The 17,271-nt window shown below is 45.5% G+C and overlaps 1 protein-coding gene across 1 annotated transcript in view; it reads left to right on the forward strand.

Annotated features, from left to right (window-relative positions):
• Positions 1–3,810: 3,810 nt before the first annotated feature.
• tfdp2 (transcription factor Dp-2) overlaps positions 3,811–17,271 on the forward strand; it is a 94,110-nt gene continuing 80,649 nt past the window's right edge. Inside the window, exon 1 of the mRNA XM_063205642.1 lies at positions 3,811–4,248. The gene's annotated coding sequence lies outside the window, so the exon portion shown is untranslated. The remainder of the gene's footprint in view (positions 4,249–17,271) is intronic.

The raw sequence follows: 17,271 nt of genomic DNA on the forward strand, positions 1-17,271 counted from the left end.
CCAAGGCGTGCACCAACCACTCCCCCCACGCCACGCAGCACACAGGTTGCCCCCTCTATCAGAGCGGTTCATCAGCGCTCACTGTTATAACCGTCTGTGCCATACCCTCTTGTGTGTGTGCGCGTGCGTGTGTGTGTGTGAGAGAGAGAGAATGTGCCCTGAATATATGCTCAAACATGTCAGCTGTGGTTTACCTCAGACATTTATGGGTTAAAGTTTTTTTGTTGTTGCTGCCTCTGTGTTTCTAGTGCAGAATAACTGAGGAAACATCTTTGTAATTTGCTCGCACAATACAATCCCATTTAATTTCTCTCATTGGTAGATTTAGCATGGTATTGACATTGGCATGTCATTTTTATGAAATGAATCACATGTATGTCACATTTCAATGATGATCAAATGTAGCATTGGGCAAAATGTTGTTTTACTTGTGTAGTGTGTAACATGTTGAAATTACGCAAATACAATTTGTAGAAGCAATTTCGCAAAACCACAATTTGTATACGATTCAGTTCAGATGTTATAAAAACCTTGATCAAATAGTAAAGCAAGACATTGATTTTCAACTGGTAATTGCTCTTTTAATGACTCTTTACTCTTTCACTCACTCACTCACTGACACACACACACACATACACACACACATAGTCCGGCAGCCAAAAGCCAAATATCAGCTGAACCCAGTTACGTCTGATAAAGTTTTTTTCTTTGCAGCTTGTGGTTGCTTAAGGTGTACCTATTAAGATTCCAGACGATGCCCGGTGATATCCCTTGAGCATTTTCAGATATTGAGCCTTTTATGCTTGATGTGCTGCAGCCATAGATTACAACAGTGTTTGGCTCCCAATTCATGTTATGCTGACCAAATACCCTATACCATACTTATTTTTGTGTTTGTTTTACATTGTAGGATGTGTACAAGAACGGGAGGTGAGGTATGGACATCAGTGGGGGTGGGGTCATGCATGTTTGGGGGCGGGGCATTCACCCAAAAAGCCTGATTTTCCAAGTCGGAGACACAAAGGCCAACATTTCGCCAAACGTGGCTTTATATCTCATAGTGGGTTGTTTGGTTTTGTTGTTTGTAGTTGTCCAACACTTACCCGTCAGGATAAGAGTGGGTGATGTGCCAATTTCAGATATTAACCCTTTCATGTTGATTTCGCTGCAGCCATAGCCCGCAAGCTTTTGAAAGCTTCATAACTGCACTATGATTAACCATAGAGCATTCTGGGTGGTAGGCCTGCCACATCAAAGTGGAGAAAGTGTCCTCGTACCAAATAAGTTTTAGACAATTACATAACTAGCTGTTTGTCAAGCAGAAATATGTAACATTTAGGCGAATATTGGTGGTGTCAGCTCAGACATACCCAGAAAGGATTACTAATTCAACACAGAATTTCACCATTTCATACATTGCTATTTACTCTTCCTGTGCTGTTGTAACACAAACTAAAAATTGTAAGTAATAATTACATAATTTTTGGCTGATTATTTGTTTGCCTACAAAGTACATAATTTCAGTGGTGGTCGTATTAACATGGAAAGAGATAAAATTAAAAATGTAAATCCACAAAATGACATTGTAATTGACCTTTTACCAGCCCATGCCATATCAGGGTGTGACACTGCGCCATCCTATTTTGGTATTGGTAAAGGCTTTGTTATCAAGACCCTAAAAGCTGGATATCACTTGACATCAATTGGTAATGTGCTGGCACCATTCCAACAACTTTCCAGTGAGGCCACTAACTTTGTGTCAGCATGTTATGGCATTCCAGACAGTATCAGCATGTCACATACAAGGTTGGTGGTATGGGGAAAAAAGAATGGGAAAGGTCATTTATCTTCACCTAACCTGGCTGCTCTTCCACCAACAACAGAGGCATTTCTTGAGAATGTGAAAAGGGCTCATTTTCAAGCAATATTGTGGAGGACATTGGTTCACACTCCACCTGAACTATCTCCTGAAGCATTTGGATGGAAGAAAGACCCATGCAAAAAAGCACTGATACCAATAAGTGTTCCAGAAAATGTCAAAGTGGCACCAGACTACATTTTACAGATGATCAGATGTGATTGCAAGAGTAAAAGCCCCTGCAATTCTAAGAAATGTAGCTGTGCTGTAAACAGTGTGCCTTGCACCATTTTCTGTGCATGTTTTCGGCTGGGATGCTGCCGAACCAATGTTGTGTAAGCTTTACTGTGTGTGTGTGTGTGTGTGTGTGTGTGTGTGTGTGTGTGTGTGTGTGTGTGTGCGCGTGTGCGTGTGCGTGTAGTGTATATAATGTAGGCTATAGGTGTTTTAGGTGTTAAGGACTCTGTATGTTGTATAGGTGTAGACAGGTCTTTCTGTGCAAATTTAAATGCATGTACATGTCTTATTTGATGGCTTTATGGACTGATCCATAGTGAGTGATCATTTAATACCAGTCAGGATACACTGGATTGACTTAATTTTTTGACTCAACAGTATATATAATGTATAGCTGTTTTCCTATGTTTAGACCTCTCTCTCTCTCTCTCTCTCTCTCTCTCTCTCTCTCTCTCTCTCTCTCTCTCACTGTCTCTGAGCATGCGGTACTGTATGTTGCAGTGTATATAGGTCTTTCTGTGTAAATTTAAATGCATGTACAGATCTTATTTGATGGCTTTATGGATTTAAGTGATCATTCAATACCAGTCTGGATACACTGGATGTAATTTCTTTACTCATCTTTTGGAACAGCCAACGAACAGCCAACAGCCCACACTCTGTTGTTCTTTTTTTTGGGGGGGGGGGGGGGGGGGGGTTCTTTTATGTTGGCTATTTGTGGTAGGCTACCTACCGGCGATGTTGTCATGCATGTTGTCATGATGTGATGTTATGCAGGATCTCCTAATGCACAATCCGTTCCATACTTTACAGTCTTGAGGCATTTCTTGATTTGTCATTCATGACCTGATTTATATAACTAAATGCATAAAAATAGGCTGAAAATGTTAAGGTTATTAGCAGTATTTTCTCAGTACGTGGATAACAAAAGGAGATAGCCACAATTAACCACAGTAAATATTCTTGTATGTACGATATTAACAAAATAAAAAAGGAATTTTGAAGCTGGCATTTTCAGGTGGTCAGATTCATTGCATCAAAATATAGGCAAATTAGTGCATATTTAATTAGATAATAGCCTAATTAGCATATTTAAACATAAAATATAGAAAACTTGTAATATATATTTTTTCTCCAATTCATACGAGTAATCATCTGATAAAGTTTCATATTGATATCTGCAAGTTAAAAAAAATACCATATTCACCTACAGTGTCTCGCCTTATTTGTGGGATTGCTGTTATGAAAGGTTAATTATTACCCATATTGGGTTTTGTTTCAATAAGGGCAGTGTTAAGGCAGTCCAATGTGAATGTTTTTCAGGTAATATAAGCAATTTGGTACATTTTGTAACATTATTCACAGTAATATTAGGTGTCTTTAGTTTTTTGTCATAATTTGCATTTATGGGACAATAAAGGCTCAAAATCTGGAAATGCTCAAGATATATCACCGGGCATCGTCTGAAATCTTGAAGACTTGCCTAAAATCTATCAGATAAAGCAAAAAAAAAAACTTTATCAAAGAAATCTGGGTTCAACCCCACGGCTCCCGGACTAGGACAACTATTATTTCCCAGTTTGGCATTCCAGGGTCATCAATAGAAAGTAAAGTTTACCGACACCTAAAACTGAAATCTGTCCCTTGTGTGGGCGGTCATTCATCACTGGCACGTGAATAGACTCTGTCACGTTAACCTCTATGAACGGGGATCAGGGGGATGCAGAATGAAATTATAATCATTCCTCACCCTACTTTTCTATTGTCCTCTCAAACTAATTGGAGTAATCGCAGGGCCTTTTAATGACTTTTTGTTTGGTGGTCCCAAATGGCATGTGGTTTTTTTTGTGTGTGGCTTGTGTGCTGCAAAGCTGTTTACATCTCCGCGGGGACATCCAATCTGCTTCCATCTGGCGTCTCGCATCACGATTGGGTGTAACCAATCAGAAGCGACAGCTGGCTGCCACCGCCAAGCTTGTGTGCGGAGTTCGGCTCACAGGAAGTGAGGATAGGGCCAGAAGAGTTCTCTCGCCGTCACTGTCACAGAACCACACAAAGATAGCTGGATTTTTAGTTATTTATTTACTCTTTATATTTTAACGGACCACTTTTTGTGGTGCACCAGTCCAAGGCCAAGCCAAGCAATCGGCAAAGTAAGTAAACGTTATTTTTCTGTAGCTAAACAAGTAAACATTTGCTCGGCTAACATTAATGCTGTTAATTTTAGTGCCTTGCTTGTGTCAGCTTGTTAGCCCGAACCCAAAATGGCAAATTTGACTTGACCGCAGTCGTGGACAGGTTAAAATAATATTTACGTGTCCGGGAAACTTTTGGGAAGTGCTTTCCTGAACTTTAAAAATGAGTACCGCTTGCATTTTGAACGCTGTTTTTACTTGTATATGAGTGGGCAAACGCATAAACCGTGTTATTGCACTTGGGAATATGGAAAAATGTCAAGTGGCTGATTGGTGAAATTCCACTAGCTAGTGCTCTATCATTGTAATGCTAGCGAGCTATCGAATGGCTAACTCTCATCATTCTTGTTCTGTATTGTTGAGCGTTAACATTATTACATGCCAAGTTGACGTGATGTGGTAATTGAAACTTTAATGTTATTCTACTGATATCGTCCATCTTGAAAGCGGTATATGGCTACTCGAGTCCTAGTGGCCATCCCCCCTTTTGTAAGCTAGCTGGGTGATATAGAGAGACGAATATGGTGAAGGTTTTTCAGTCATTCGGTTCTTAGTCGCGCCCTTGTCGTTGTCGGTCATACTGAAAGTAAGCTTTACAAGATGTTCGTGCCGGGCGTTGCTCTTTGTAAACTTTTTTTCTTGAGTGGATGCACATTTCCGCCGTGCTGATTACAAGCCCCTTTTGCTAGAGAGAAGCAAGAGGCCAGAGCAGAAAGACCCATCTTGTCTATATCTTAATCTGCCTGTACATCTGATTTAGAATCTTCTTATAAACATCTTAAATGGTGCATGGGCAATTTGCAGTGACTTATGCAAACGCCACTTGCTTGACGAATCGTATCATAAAAGCAAAGGACACCCTTTCGCCTTCCACCAAGTTTTGCATGCTGTATTGCGTGTTCAAGTTATCAAGTTGGTTTCCATGCAACATTTCAATATTGCTGGGCCATTTAAACACATTGGCACGCGACGAAGTGACATTAGCACCGGCTTCAGTGTTGGCTTGCTCGTCATACCTCACTTCTCCATTCACCTTGGTCTGTTCTGCATTGAACTAGCGGCCGTATCACATTTGACAAATGATTGATGTGGCATTGTCAGACTGCTACTTTATGGTGGACCCAGGGAGAGAGGGTTAGGTTGCTGCTAACTCTGCCTCTGTGTTACTGGGTGCCTATGTCCAGTAGGTGAGTCCCAGTACACAAGTGGGGGGAAATTTCCCAAGGATATCCTCTGATCAGTTAGTCACTCAGTTGGATGGGACTGCCAAAGGTATTGGGTGTACATCCACTGTGACAAGGGTGATGTGTATGAAGGACACCTAACCACAAACCCCATTGACAGGGTGTGTGACACACTGGCTCACATGCCAGGGGTCTTTGTGTCTGCTATGAATTTGGTGACACTGACAGCCAGCCTGTAGGTAGGTTATATAAGATGGATACAGAATGTTGAGACGTCAAAGTGGTCTCAACCCTACAAGTGTAGCCTGGGAATTCCCATGCCTATGTTGACTCGTTTCATTTTGAAGGACAGCACGGAAACCTCAAGCTGAAACTTTTGGTAGTTTGTGTACAGATCTACCATGTTGTACGCAAAGCCAGCTTTCCATCAAGCTTTAGGCAGTATAAAGTCCAGTTGGAGTGCTTCCTGGAACTGTCTAGTTTTTTAAGATGGTGCTCTTTGGTGACAGGCTTGGTTGATTTCAAAAAAGTTTGAGAAATACCAAGGCACTCATCTTCTTTGTAATTAAAATGCCTTTATTTTGTTGGGCATAGCATGATTAAAATACTTCAAGTATTTTAATCATGCTATGCCCAACAAAATAAAGGCATTTTAATTACAAAGAAGATGAGTGCCTTGGTATTTCTCAAACTTTTTTGAAAGCTTTAGACAGTATTTTAAATGGTTAAGAGATTGACCTCCCATTTGAGAAAATGAAGACATATTGTCCGGCGATAACCAGGCTACCAAAAGTGTGATGGTTGCACTCCGCTTAAGTGACCTCCTGGTTGGGTCATCAGCACACTCACTGACTCTTGTGTTTGTGTGTCAACACCCTCAGCTGTTGTTCCCATTGCTCAAACCAACTGTGCCAACTCATTATGGGGGATTTACAAAAAACTGCCAATTACATTCATGTTCAGAGGCAAGAAGTTATGCAATCTTTTTTTTTCTCTCTCTCTCTCTGCTGATGGGATGTGATGCTGCTGTTCAGGGTGGTGGTGGTTTTGCTGGGGGAGTGGGGTGGGGAGATAAGGCTTCCTCTTTCCTATAATAGACCAATGAGCTTTTGAGCAAAGCAGTGGGCTGACTTGGCTAGCCTGCTCTCCTCTGATGTATCCAGGAATAAATAGACTGTCGTTTTGGACAACGTTTTGTCTTGAAGCCATATAGCGTCCGAAACGTTCCGCTTAGCCTCTCCCAGAGCTAGCATGGCTAAACTTCAGTAGTTGCATAAGCTTACTGTCCATGGAATTGGTTTGGACATGAGGTTGCACCGTGGCATTCTCTCAGCAGCTAAAACTCTTACGGTCTTGAAAAGTGGGTTATCTGCGCAGAGGTCAAGTGTTTGTGTGTGTGTGTACAGTTTGTGTGTGGGGAGGGGGGGATCTCTGAGGCTCATCTTTGAGGGGGGGGGATACCGAGTTGTTTTTGTTGGCTTACTGTACAGAGACTGCAGTGAGCAGGCTGTCAGATTTGAGGGAGACATCTGTTGTCCCTGCCCAACACAAACGGCCTGGACATTTAATCCACCCCACTGAGGGCAGGGGGCTACTGAAGGGGGCGGCTGAGCTGAGATGAGATGAGTTGAGCTGGAGCTGGGAGTGTTGTAAGGTTGGAGGGGGGAGGGGTTGGTGACAAGGGTCCAGGGCGTGTAATATGTTGTAAGGATTTTCATTTGTCACATGCATAGAAATACCCTAAAAGTTATATCATGCCGTGAAATGTCAGTTGTGTGCCTGTAGCCTGTGTGTGTGTGTTTTGGGGGGGGGGGGGGGGGGGGGGGGGGGGGGGGGGGGGGGGGGGAGGGGGGGGGGGTGGGGGGGGGGGGGGGGGGGGGGGGGTGGGGGTGGGGGGGCTGTAAGTGTAATATTGCCAAAGTGCTCAGCACGGTACTTAAAGAGAAGGAGGGTGTCTAGTAGGCAGTCATTCAGTCACCCATAAGGTCAGGGTCTGTGGGACAGGTGCCCTGCCTCCCCCCCCAAACTGGTATTTTGGCACTGCAGGGTACAAGGCAAGTGTGGCCGCTCTCGACAAGTGGCAGCAAGTGAGCTTTCACTGCCTATGAACACACAGTTTGTACATTGCGTTCATACTTGTGTGTGTTTGTGTGTGTATGTGTGTGTGTGTGTGTGTGTTGACTACAATGTTCGTCATTGTCCCTTTTAGTGCACAAGTGCTTTTGCGTCAGTCAGTGTCACTAGAGGAAGATGAAGACTGTGGTCTGAGTCAGCGCTCTCTGTTCCTGTACTGCTGCTGTGGGCATTTCAGAACGACAGCTCATGCAGTGTGCGTGTGGCCATGTACTGTGGTTTGTACAATGCATTGGGTGGCGATTGTTAGAGGTGATCTAGAACAGTGTGTGTGTGTGTGTGTGTGTGTGTGTGTGTGTGTGTGTGTGTGTGTGTGTGTGTGTGTGTGTGTGTGTGTGTGTGTGTGTGTGTGTGTGTGTTTTGTTGTGTACGACCCTATATGGTGGTTTGTATGAGTTAAGTAAGATGATTTGTTTGAAGTGGTACGACCTGGGTACAGCATGTTTTTGTGTGTGTGTGTGCATTTGTGGTGGGTGGAAGGGCGGGGTGGTGGTAGGCCGTCACGTTTTGGCGCCACTTTCCCAGCTGTCAGGCATGCAGTGCACGCTCCACTGTCACTAGTGCAGGGTGTCCCAGGGGAGAAGGGCACGCATAACTTACACACAGCAGGCATTCACAGAGCTCTTTATCTCTCCCTCTCTCTCTGTCTCAAGCACACAAACACACACACACACACACACACACACACACACACACACACACACACACACACACACACACACACACACACACACACCAATAGATGTACACATACACACACACACACCATACTGTTCCCATGTCATGAATGCAGAGTTTGCCATCAGAGAATATGATGATGGTGTGTGTTGGGAGGGAGGGGTGCGGCTGGTGAATGTGTTAGCAACTGTGTGGTTGTGCGTGTGTCTTCAAGTGTGTGTGTGTGTGTCTTTGTGTGTGTGTGGGAGGGGGTAGTAACCGGGTGTATATCTGTGGGTTAAGCTTACCATGTTGGGCGGTGTGTTTGGTGGTGCACTCGCGTTTCCTTCAGCAGGCTGGCAATCCGCACTCCTGTTGCGCCACTGCACTTCACTGCACAGCACCGTGCCTCTTCCTTTCCCAGAAGCAGTAAGTTCCTGCAGAAGGCTCTGTCTTCTCCGATTGCTCAAACCACCTCCACCGACTGACGCCATGTGTCGCCACCACCACAGAGGCCCCAAGCTCCTGCAAGCCGCTGTGGCCCCTCTTCACACGCCAGGCTGGGGCCACCTGCTTACTCTTCCTCTTCCTCAGTAAAACGTCCAACGAGCAGCATGAATAAGAAATGTTTAAGGGCAATAACCAACATGATTGGCTCCTAATGTAAGGATCTAATGATCATATCCAGTTGATTACTTATGAATGATTCAAGTTTGAATTATAAAGTGACTTCCCAAAAGGGCAACATTGCCTACTAGTAACATCAACTACATCTACATCAACTACATGTGTCATCATTTTGAGGTAGAAGGTAGATTGAAAGGATGATGCGTGATATCCTTATGATATGATGATGAGGCGCTTGGGTCAGCCTTTAAAGTACTGTAAATACATATGGCTTGACTTGATTGATGGTAAACAAGAGTATTTTATGCAAAGGAGACTGATGCAGCTCCAAGTATAATTGGATGTCTCTGACCACAAAAAGTCTTCTCTGCTGCGTCTTCAGTTTTTCTCTTTTAAATGCAGTTCCACCTGAAAGGGGGGCTTTTCTTATTGCTGAAAGCCACTTATTTTGAAATGGCAATCTCCCAGTTCGTTCTCTCATAGAGCTAGATCAAGAAAAACACAGAGAGAGAGAGAGAGAGACTATTGTGATTGTTCTGGTTTCTGGTTTTGCTTTCGACTCTAAAAGCATACACACACACACACACACACACACACACACACACACACACACACACACACACACACAGTCGCTCAGGTCCCTAAAAGCACTCCTGTCAGCACTATGCAAATCTGCAGCTCCAGTCTGCCTTGCTCTGCTGTGAAGACCTGCCCTTGGCTCACCACCGACTGTCCTACCACTACACCGAGCTAAGCTGAGCACCCCCCTCCACCACCACAGCCACCACCACCAGACTACCTTCCAAAGCCACTGGCTCATCTTGCTACAGCATCGCTGCAAAAACACACACACACACACACACACTCACACTCACACTCACACTCACACTCACACTCACACTCACACACACACACACACTCAGGGAGAGGTACACAAGTGTGGGTCATATTTCTTCAATCACGTCTTGCAGGTTTAACGTTTCTCTGACACGCGCACGCACGCACACACACACACACACACACGTACCGTACACACACGTTTAAAAGGCTCCTTAAAAGGCTGTGGGACATTAATCTGGTGCCGGGATGTGTAAGGCATGCCACTCCTGTAACGCCAGTTGTTATTCCATTCTCCAGCAGCCGTGTGTGTGTGTGTGTGCGTGTGTGCGTGTGTGTGTGCGTGTGTGCGTGTGTGCGTGTGTGCGTGTGTGCGTGTGTGCGTGTGTGTGTGTGTCCGTGTACTTGCAATGCATTCATGCAAGTGTGAACCCGCTAGCTGTGACAGAAGAAATATGAGGAAACCTAGAATTGAGTGGAAATGAATAATGATGAGTAATCAGCAAAGCTTCCATGGAAGTGTGTCCGTGTACTTGCAATGCATGCATGCAAGTGTCAACCCGCTAGCTGTTAGATAGAATTGAGTGGAAATGAATAACGATGAGTAATCAGTAAAGCTTCCATGGAAGTGTGTGTGTGTGTGTGTGTGTGTGTGTGTGTGTGTGTGTGTGTGTGTGTGTGTGTGTGTGTGTGTGTGTGTGTGTGTGTGTGTGTGTGTGTGTGTGTGTGTGTGTGTGTGTGTGTGTGTGTGTGTGTGTGTGTGTGTGGAGCTGTGGCTGTGGCTGTGGCTGTGTGTGCTGTGAACTCCTGTAAGGTGGGCTTGCCTCCCTATCTGCCTGTTTGCCAGGGTGCACATGCTTGTGTAGCCTAATTGAGTGCAGAGCCTCAGGCATCCGTCTCTCATCTCCTATCTGCTAACCCGAGGGAAGGGTACTGCTCGTTACTACTCAAGATCATATTTAGCACAACACCATCAGCTCAATCACATCCCTTACACGAAGCTGAACGGCTGTAGCCACAGAACCATAGAAAACGAGTGAAATGCCTTCCAAGTTGACGTGTATGCGTTATACTGGCGATGATCACAGTCATTTTCTAACAAGAACATGCCAAAGATGGAGTCCAAAGACGGTATAGGCATATCGTCAAAATCTGATTTCGACGAATTGAAATACTGCATCTTGGTTATGTGAGAGGAGTATACCAACCTATCAGTTATCAAGCCCTGTTAACAACACTGCACAGTGCGCCACCCTGTAGGCTCTCTTACCAGGCCAGTCAGAGCACTTCTAAGCAGCTATGCTGTAGGTGCCACTCACTTCCTGAGCCATCTATGCTGCAACTGTAGAGTACAGTCTGTAAGCTGCTCCGGTGCAAAGGTTTAAAGAAGCTCGCTGCAGCTCAGCTTACAGACTCTCCTCTCCTCTCCTCTCGTCATCTCCTCTCCTCACCAAGCCCACCAAGAGGCCCGGTTTCGGTAAGCCAGCGGGTGTGGTGGTTTAAACCTGCTGCTATGAGTCACGTTCCACTAATGCACCAAAACCTTTTGTAGACACATACATAAGCTTATTCTTGCACATACACACGCACACTGATGCACACATTTTCATGCGCACACTAGACATTGTAACAAGTAGGCCAAAACTGCAGCCACAAGTGCAGAGTCACAAACCAGATCCAAAGTCTGTGTGAGTGAGAGAGAGAGAGACAGACAATCTTATATTTTTGATTAAAAATTGATGCTTAACTTATATGATTGTGTGTTTATGATCATCATCACAACACAGTTCCCTAATGTAAGTCTAGTTTATTAATCTCTTTTCCCTCCTCCACTCTCTCATTCCCCTTCTCTCAGCTCTACTTCTTCCACCGACTTGCTCTTCTTCTCCAAGGACTCCCCACCCCCATGCGTTCCCATAAGCCTCCCTCCCCCATCCATCCATCCGTAGCCCTAGCTGAGCCTTAGCGGTGCCATGTTATATGAGAGATGCCTATGGATGCTTGTAGCCCTATAGGCTCCTACAGTGTGGTGGTGGCACGCTCAATAATTTAGCAGCAGAGCAGGGCAGAGTTGGAGGAGAACGGGGCAGTGTGCTGCAGTGTGAACTGAAGAGAAGTAGTGTGGTGTAGGGTAGTATGGTGCGGTGGCAGAGCGAAGGGTGGCTTGATGGCCAGTGTGTGTAGACTGGTGTGTGTGTGTGTGTACAGTATGTTGAACGCAGTGTTCTGTGTCTATGTGTTTGTGTGTTTTGTGCACTGTGTGTTTGTGTGTGTGTGAGTGTGTGTGTGTGTGTGTGTGTGTGTGTGTGTGTGTGTGTGTGTGTGTGTGTGTTTGTGTGTGTGTGAGTGCTAGAGGGAGAGGAGCCGCGTCAGTAGTAGTATTCTCTCTCTCTCTCTCTCTCTCTCTCTCTCTCTCTCTCTCTCTCTCCCTCTCTCTCTCTCTCATGCTGACCTTGTTCCTACAGGGCCACTGCAGGCTGCCTAAGCGACAGATGGTGGCAGAGTCAGGGGGTGGAAAAAGGGGGCTGAGAGGAGGAGGAGGGAGGTGTGTGTGTGAAAGGAGGAGGGGGGGGGGTGTTGCAGGGCCGTGCAATTGTGGAGTGGTGCCTCAGCTCCGCCTTGTTGGGTGTGTGGATGCAAGCACCACCAACCCCCCACCAGTCACTCTCGTCTCCTCTATCAACTCCTCTCTTCTCTTCCTCGTGTTGCTCTCATTCCATCACCATCTCTCTCTCTCTCCCTCTCTCCATCTTTCACTCCTTCTCCGTCTCTCCTCTTCACTTTTCCACTCTGCTTCATCTTTCCTGTAGTGTTATTTATTCCCTGTGTTGTCTTGTTGTCTCCTCTCCTTACTTTGTGCAGTGTGTGACCCTTCTGGGCTTCCACTCCTCCTCCTCCTTCTCCTCCTCCGCCAGAGTATTGTTCTCCCGGGTCCTGTGTGGTCTCGGGCCGAGCCGGAACCAGGCCTTCCAGGTCAATGACCTTAAGTAGCGACAAGTACCAGAGATGGACACAGAAACGGAGCGCAAGAGAGGGGGATAGATAGAGGACCGAGGAAGAGAGGGGATAAATAAGAATCTGAGTTAAGTGGAGGAGCATATGGAGAGGAGTGGAGTAGAGTGGTAGAGGTTAAGAAAGGAGAAGAAAAGAATAGAGTAGAGAAGAGGCAGAGATGAAGAGAGAATGTGAGAAGGGTGTGGAGGAGGGGGTCGGTGAGAGTGCAGCTTCTTGTGAGACCGAGGCGGAGAGGAGAGGAGAAGAGGACAGTGAAGAGAGAGAGAGAGGAGAACAAGAAAGTAATGGGGGGGGGGGTCATTGTATGGCTTGTCGAGATTGTGAGAGAGAGAAGAATGGAGGAGAAGAGGCAGTGATGATGTGGGGATGAGAATGGAGGTGTGTGTGTGTGTGTGTGTGTGTGTGTGTGTGTGTGTGTGTGTGTGTGTGTGTGTGTGTGTGTGTGTGTGTGTGTGTGTGTGTGTGTGTGTGTGTGGATTGTTGAGATGGTGATACAGGGGGGAGGGAGAGAGATAGAAGAATAGAGGAGAAGAGATGGAGAGAGAACATGAGTAGGAGGGTGGAGGAGTGTTTGTGTGGCTTGTTTAGCCAACGATGCAGATGGGGGGGGGGGCTGGTGTATGAGGGCTGATGTAGTGTATAGTGGTGAGAGCAGAGAAGTGTGTGTGTGTTAGCTGCGTGATGCTGCTGTGTATGTAGCGAGAGCTGAGGAGGAATGTGGTGGCCCTGAGCCAGAAGAGGATGACCACTGTGACGCTCCCCGAGGCCCACCACGCACAATGTTCTCAGGACAGGATAGGCAGGAGGTGGTTCAGTGCTCTGTGTGTGTAGAGTGTGTGGTGGAGTGTAAGAACTGTGTGTGTTTGCTGTATAGGCAACTGTGCCCCTGTGTGAATGTTGCACATGAGTGCATCCCGGTGCATATAGTTTGTGTGATTGTGTACCATGCATACATTCTTTGTGTGCATAGTACACACACTATTGTGTGTGTGTGCGTGTGTATGCGCAAGCATGCATGTCCACATACTCCCACTACCCATGTAGTGTTGAGAGGTGTGTTTATGAGACACGAGCATATGTGGGAAGCCTCCAGAGGTCCTATATTTCATCGTCCAGCCAATCAACCACCTCCTCTCATCTCTGTCCTCCAGTCCAGCCAATCAACCACCTCCTCTCATCTCTGTCCTCCAGTAAAGCCCAACCCATCCCTCGGGCTGTCGTCTCTCTGCCACATCCATCCAGCCTTGACCCCTGCAACAGAGAGCCAGAGAGGGGGAGAGAGGTGTCACAGCTAAAACGGTCCCCTTCCCTGCTGCTCTCCCACTCACCTTGTCTCTCCTCCTCATCCTTCCCTCATCTCACACTCTTTCTAGCTGTCTCTTCCCATCAGTCACAGGCTTGCTCATTCGTGCACTTTCTGCTTCTCTTCATTTCAGCACTGCTTGTGCTGCTGTCACTGTCTTACTGTTTTTTGCCTGTTACCTTTGTCTCTTCATCACGTCTTAAGTCGTTGTTTTCTTCTCTCTCTCTCTCTCTCTCTCTCTCTCTCTCTCTCTCTCTCTGTCTCTCTGTCTCTGTTTCCTTCCTTCCTTCCTCCTTGTTAACTTTGTCTCTTCTTCATCACGTCTTAAGTTGTTGTTTTCTCTCTCTCTCTGTCTCTCTCTGTCTCTCTCTCTCTCTCTCTGTCTCTCTCTCTCTCTCTCTCTCTCTCTCTCTCTGTCTCTCTGTCTCTCTGTCTCACTGTCTCTGTCTCTGTCTCTGTCTCTCTCTCTCTCTCTCTCTCTCTCTCTCTCTCTCTCTCTCTCTCTCTCTCTCTCTCTCTCTCTCTCTCTGCTTGATCTCCCCCTGTTGTTTCCTTCCCTCCCCTCTTTCCCAGCATGGGAGTCCGTTATTCTTGTTTACAGTCAGCCCCCCACACCTGCTGACTGGAGGTGTTTTGGTGGTGGTGTTTTTTTTGGCGTTGAACACTTCAGTCACGGTGCCTCACACACCAGCCATGTGCTTGCTCAAGGAAGTGTTGAACTAGGCCCCAAGGTTAAGAGTGCCTGCTTATGCATGTGTGTGAGGGAGAAATGCATATAGAGAGATGGGGATTTTGGGTCATGTGATGTTGCTGTTCGTCAGGGGTATTTCGAGAAGCCATTTCCGTAGCAAGGCAGGTGAAGTTAAAGCGATAAGCCTACTGCACCATTTCTGGAAATAAGCTCATTCTACACCTCTCATTTAGTTAAATGATTTGAGTTTCACCAGAGATTCTTTAAGTATATAGAGATATGCCAACATAATAGGTCTGCCTAAAGGGGGATTTCCCCCCCCTCCCCTTGCAATAATAGAACCCGGAAACAATGGGCCAATGGAACCTCTCTCTCTCTACTCTCTCTGGTTTTACTTTCCTACTGTTATTCCAGCCATTCTCTGAGACTGGCAGTGCCATATTTACCTCCAAGCCATATCATTGAATCTTATGGTTCCAGTAAGCAGCTAGCGGGACCAGAAGATTCAATGATAATTGCGAGCTTCTGATCCCGCTAGCTGCTATTCTATGCTAGCTATTCTCTTAGTCTGGTGATTCTTACTTTCAGCTACAAGATTCAATGATGATTGCGAGCTTGTAGCTGGAAGTACAGTAAGAATCACCAGGCCAAGAGAATGGCTGAAAGAACAGAAGAAAGGTAAAAGTCAATAATTTTACTTGAAGGAAGAAAGGTAAGCTTATGAAATTAACTTATTTCCAGTAATGGTACAGTTTCACTTTAAGGTAGCGGTAAATCGCCTAGTCTTTCCCGCCTTTCAACATGGCCTCACCCTTGCTATGCTACTTGAGACATCACACTGACAGAATTGCATCCTCATTCCTTAACCGAACACCACCTGCAGGCTATATCTAGTAGCAGGTTTGTCTCTTTCCAAAGGTTAATCATCACTTCCGTGACCATGTTCTTGGAATACCCCTCTTGTCAAATATTGCAGACTTGACTTGACACAAACATTTTCCTCGTCATGTGAGTTGGGATTGTCAAGTGATGATGATGTACACGTCAGTGCTGACTTGCACACACATCCATCCTCCCAGTGCAGTGCAGTGCAGTGCAGTGTCTGGCTGGTTGGGCTTGGGGATTTGATGGGATATAATCACCCCAACCCCCAACCCCTCTTCTCACACTTGACCCAGAGCTTCTTACCTCTCCAGCTACACACACCACACACACACACACACAAACACACCACACACACTGCATCTCTAGGAATACGCTTAGGTAGTTCTGTCCTCTAGAAATTATCCGTTTCCTGTGTCTAATCTCCACGCTGCATCTACAGGTCTTTGAGCATCAGGTGGTTTGACTACTTTGAGTGCAGGTCCTTCATGCTGGAAAACTATGGTCACTACAAAGGAGATCGCAAAGTAGTAGTGCTGTTCACGATTGCCTATTGGGTCATTTCGCGTGAAATCAGACACTTTGGGACCCGACCGACACGGATTTCAATCATACTTGGTGTGCCTTTTCAGTAGCAAGGTAGCACCCCAGAACTGCATTGGTTTGAATCTGACACTAATATTAAGGGAGAAACAGACTAGGAAAGGTTCACATGTGAGGGTAGGACACTATACATTCAGCCTTGAATATATCAGTCAGTGTTAGTCACAAAAAGATGCCTGTGGTGTTGTTTGAAAGCTCTTTTCTGGCTCTACATATTACACAATCACCTTGGAATACAACTACTCTCAGAATATGAATTATGATAAATTGAAAAATTAAAAATTGAATATCTAAAAAAACTCATATTTTAAAATGGCCAGTTCCTTGTCCAAACGTAGCCGGCAATGTCATGAGCAGCACCTAAAATGCTGGTGTTCGGGTTGTTATTCATTTCAGAGATAATTTGACTCACATATATGGCGTCATACAGACCACTTAGTAATAATATGGTAATACCATAGTAGCATCACATGACAAAACAAAAACAAAACAAAAATGGTCAGTGTCCATGGTCCCAGGTTTCAGAAACTAAGGCAGATGTCCATTTATACACACCAAATGATGATATGTGAATGTTTGAACATTCCTTCTCTGTGTACCTGTGCCATCTTCCCTTTACCGTACTTTAAAGAGATAATCAATGGCTACACTCTCATTTTGTACTCTACCAGTGCATTTGAAGCAGCAGCTGTGTCTTTTGTAGATAATGTATAAGTACGTCCCGTTGCAGTTACAGGTTCCACTACCAGAAGCACATCCTGATGATCCATGACAAGTCTATCTGGTCTGAAGGGAAAAGTGAAGGATGGAGAATGGCCCATGAGGATGCAGGAAGTTCAGTTTCACCTCTCCCAGTGCTCGGCATACATTCCTCAGCACATGCTAGCCACCAGTTGCCCAATCATATACAGCTACAACATACCCTTTGATGCTTGAAAATGTAACACATTCCTTTACTGAGCTCACTCTTTCAACTCTGCCTTCTCTGAATGCTGAAAATGGCCTAACTTCCACTGTGTCCATTGACAATGGGCAGAAGCTGTGTAGTT

This window comes from Engraulis encrasicolus, chromosome 8 (assembly GCF_034702125.1).
Source record: "Engraulis encrasicolus isolate BLACKSEA-1 chromosome 8, IST_EnEncr_1.0, whole genome shotgun sequence".
Lineage (NCBI taxonomy): Eukaryota > Metazoa > Chordata > Actinopteri > Clupeiformes > Engraulidae > Engraulis > Engraulis encrasicolus.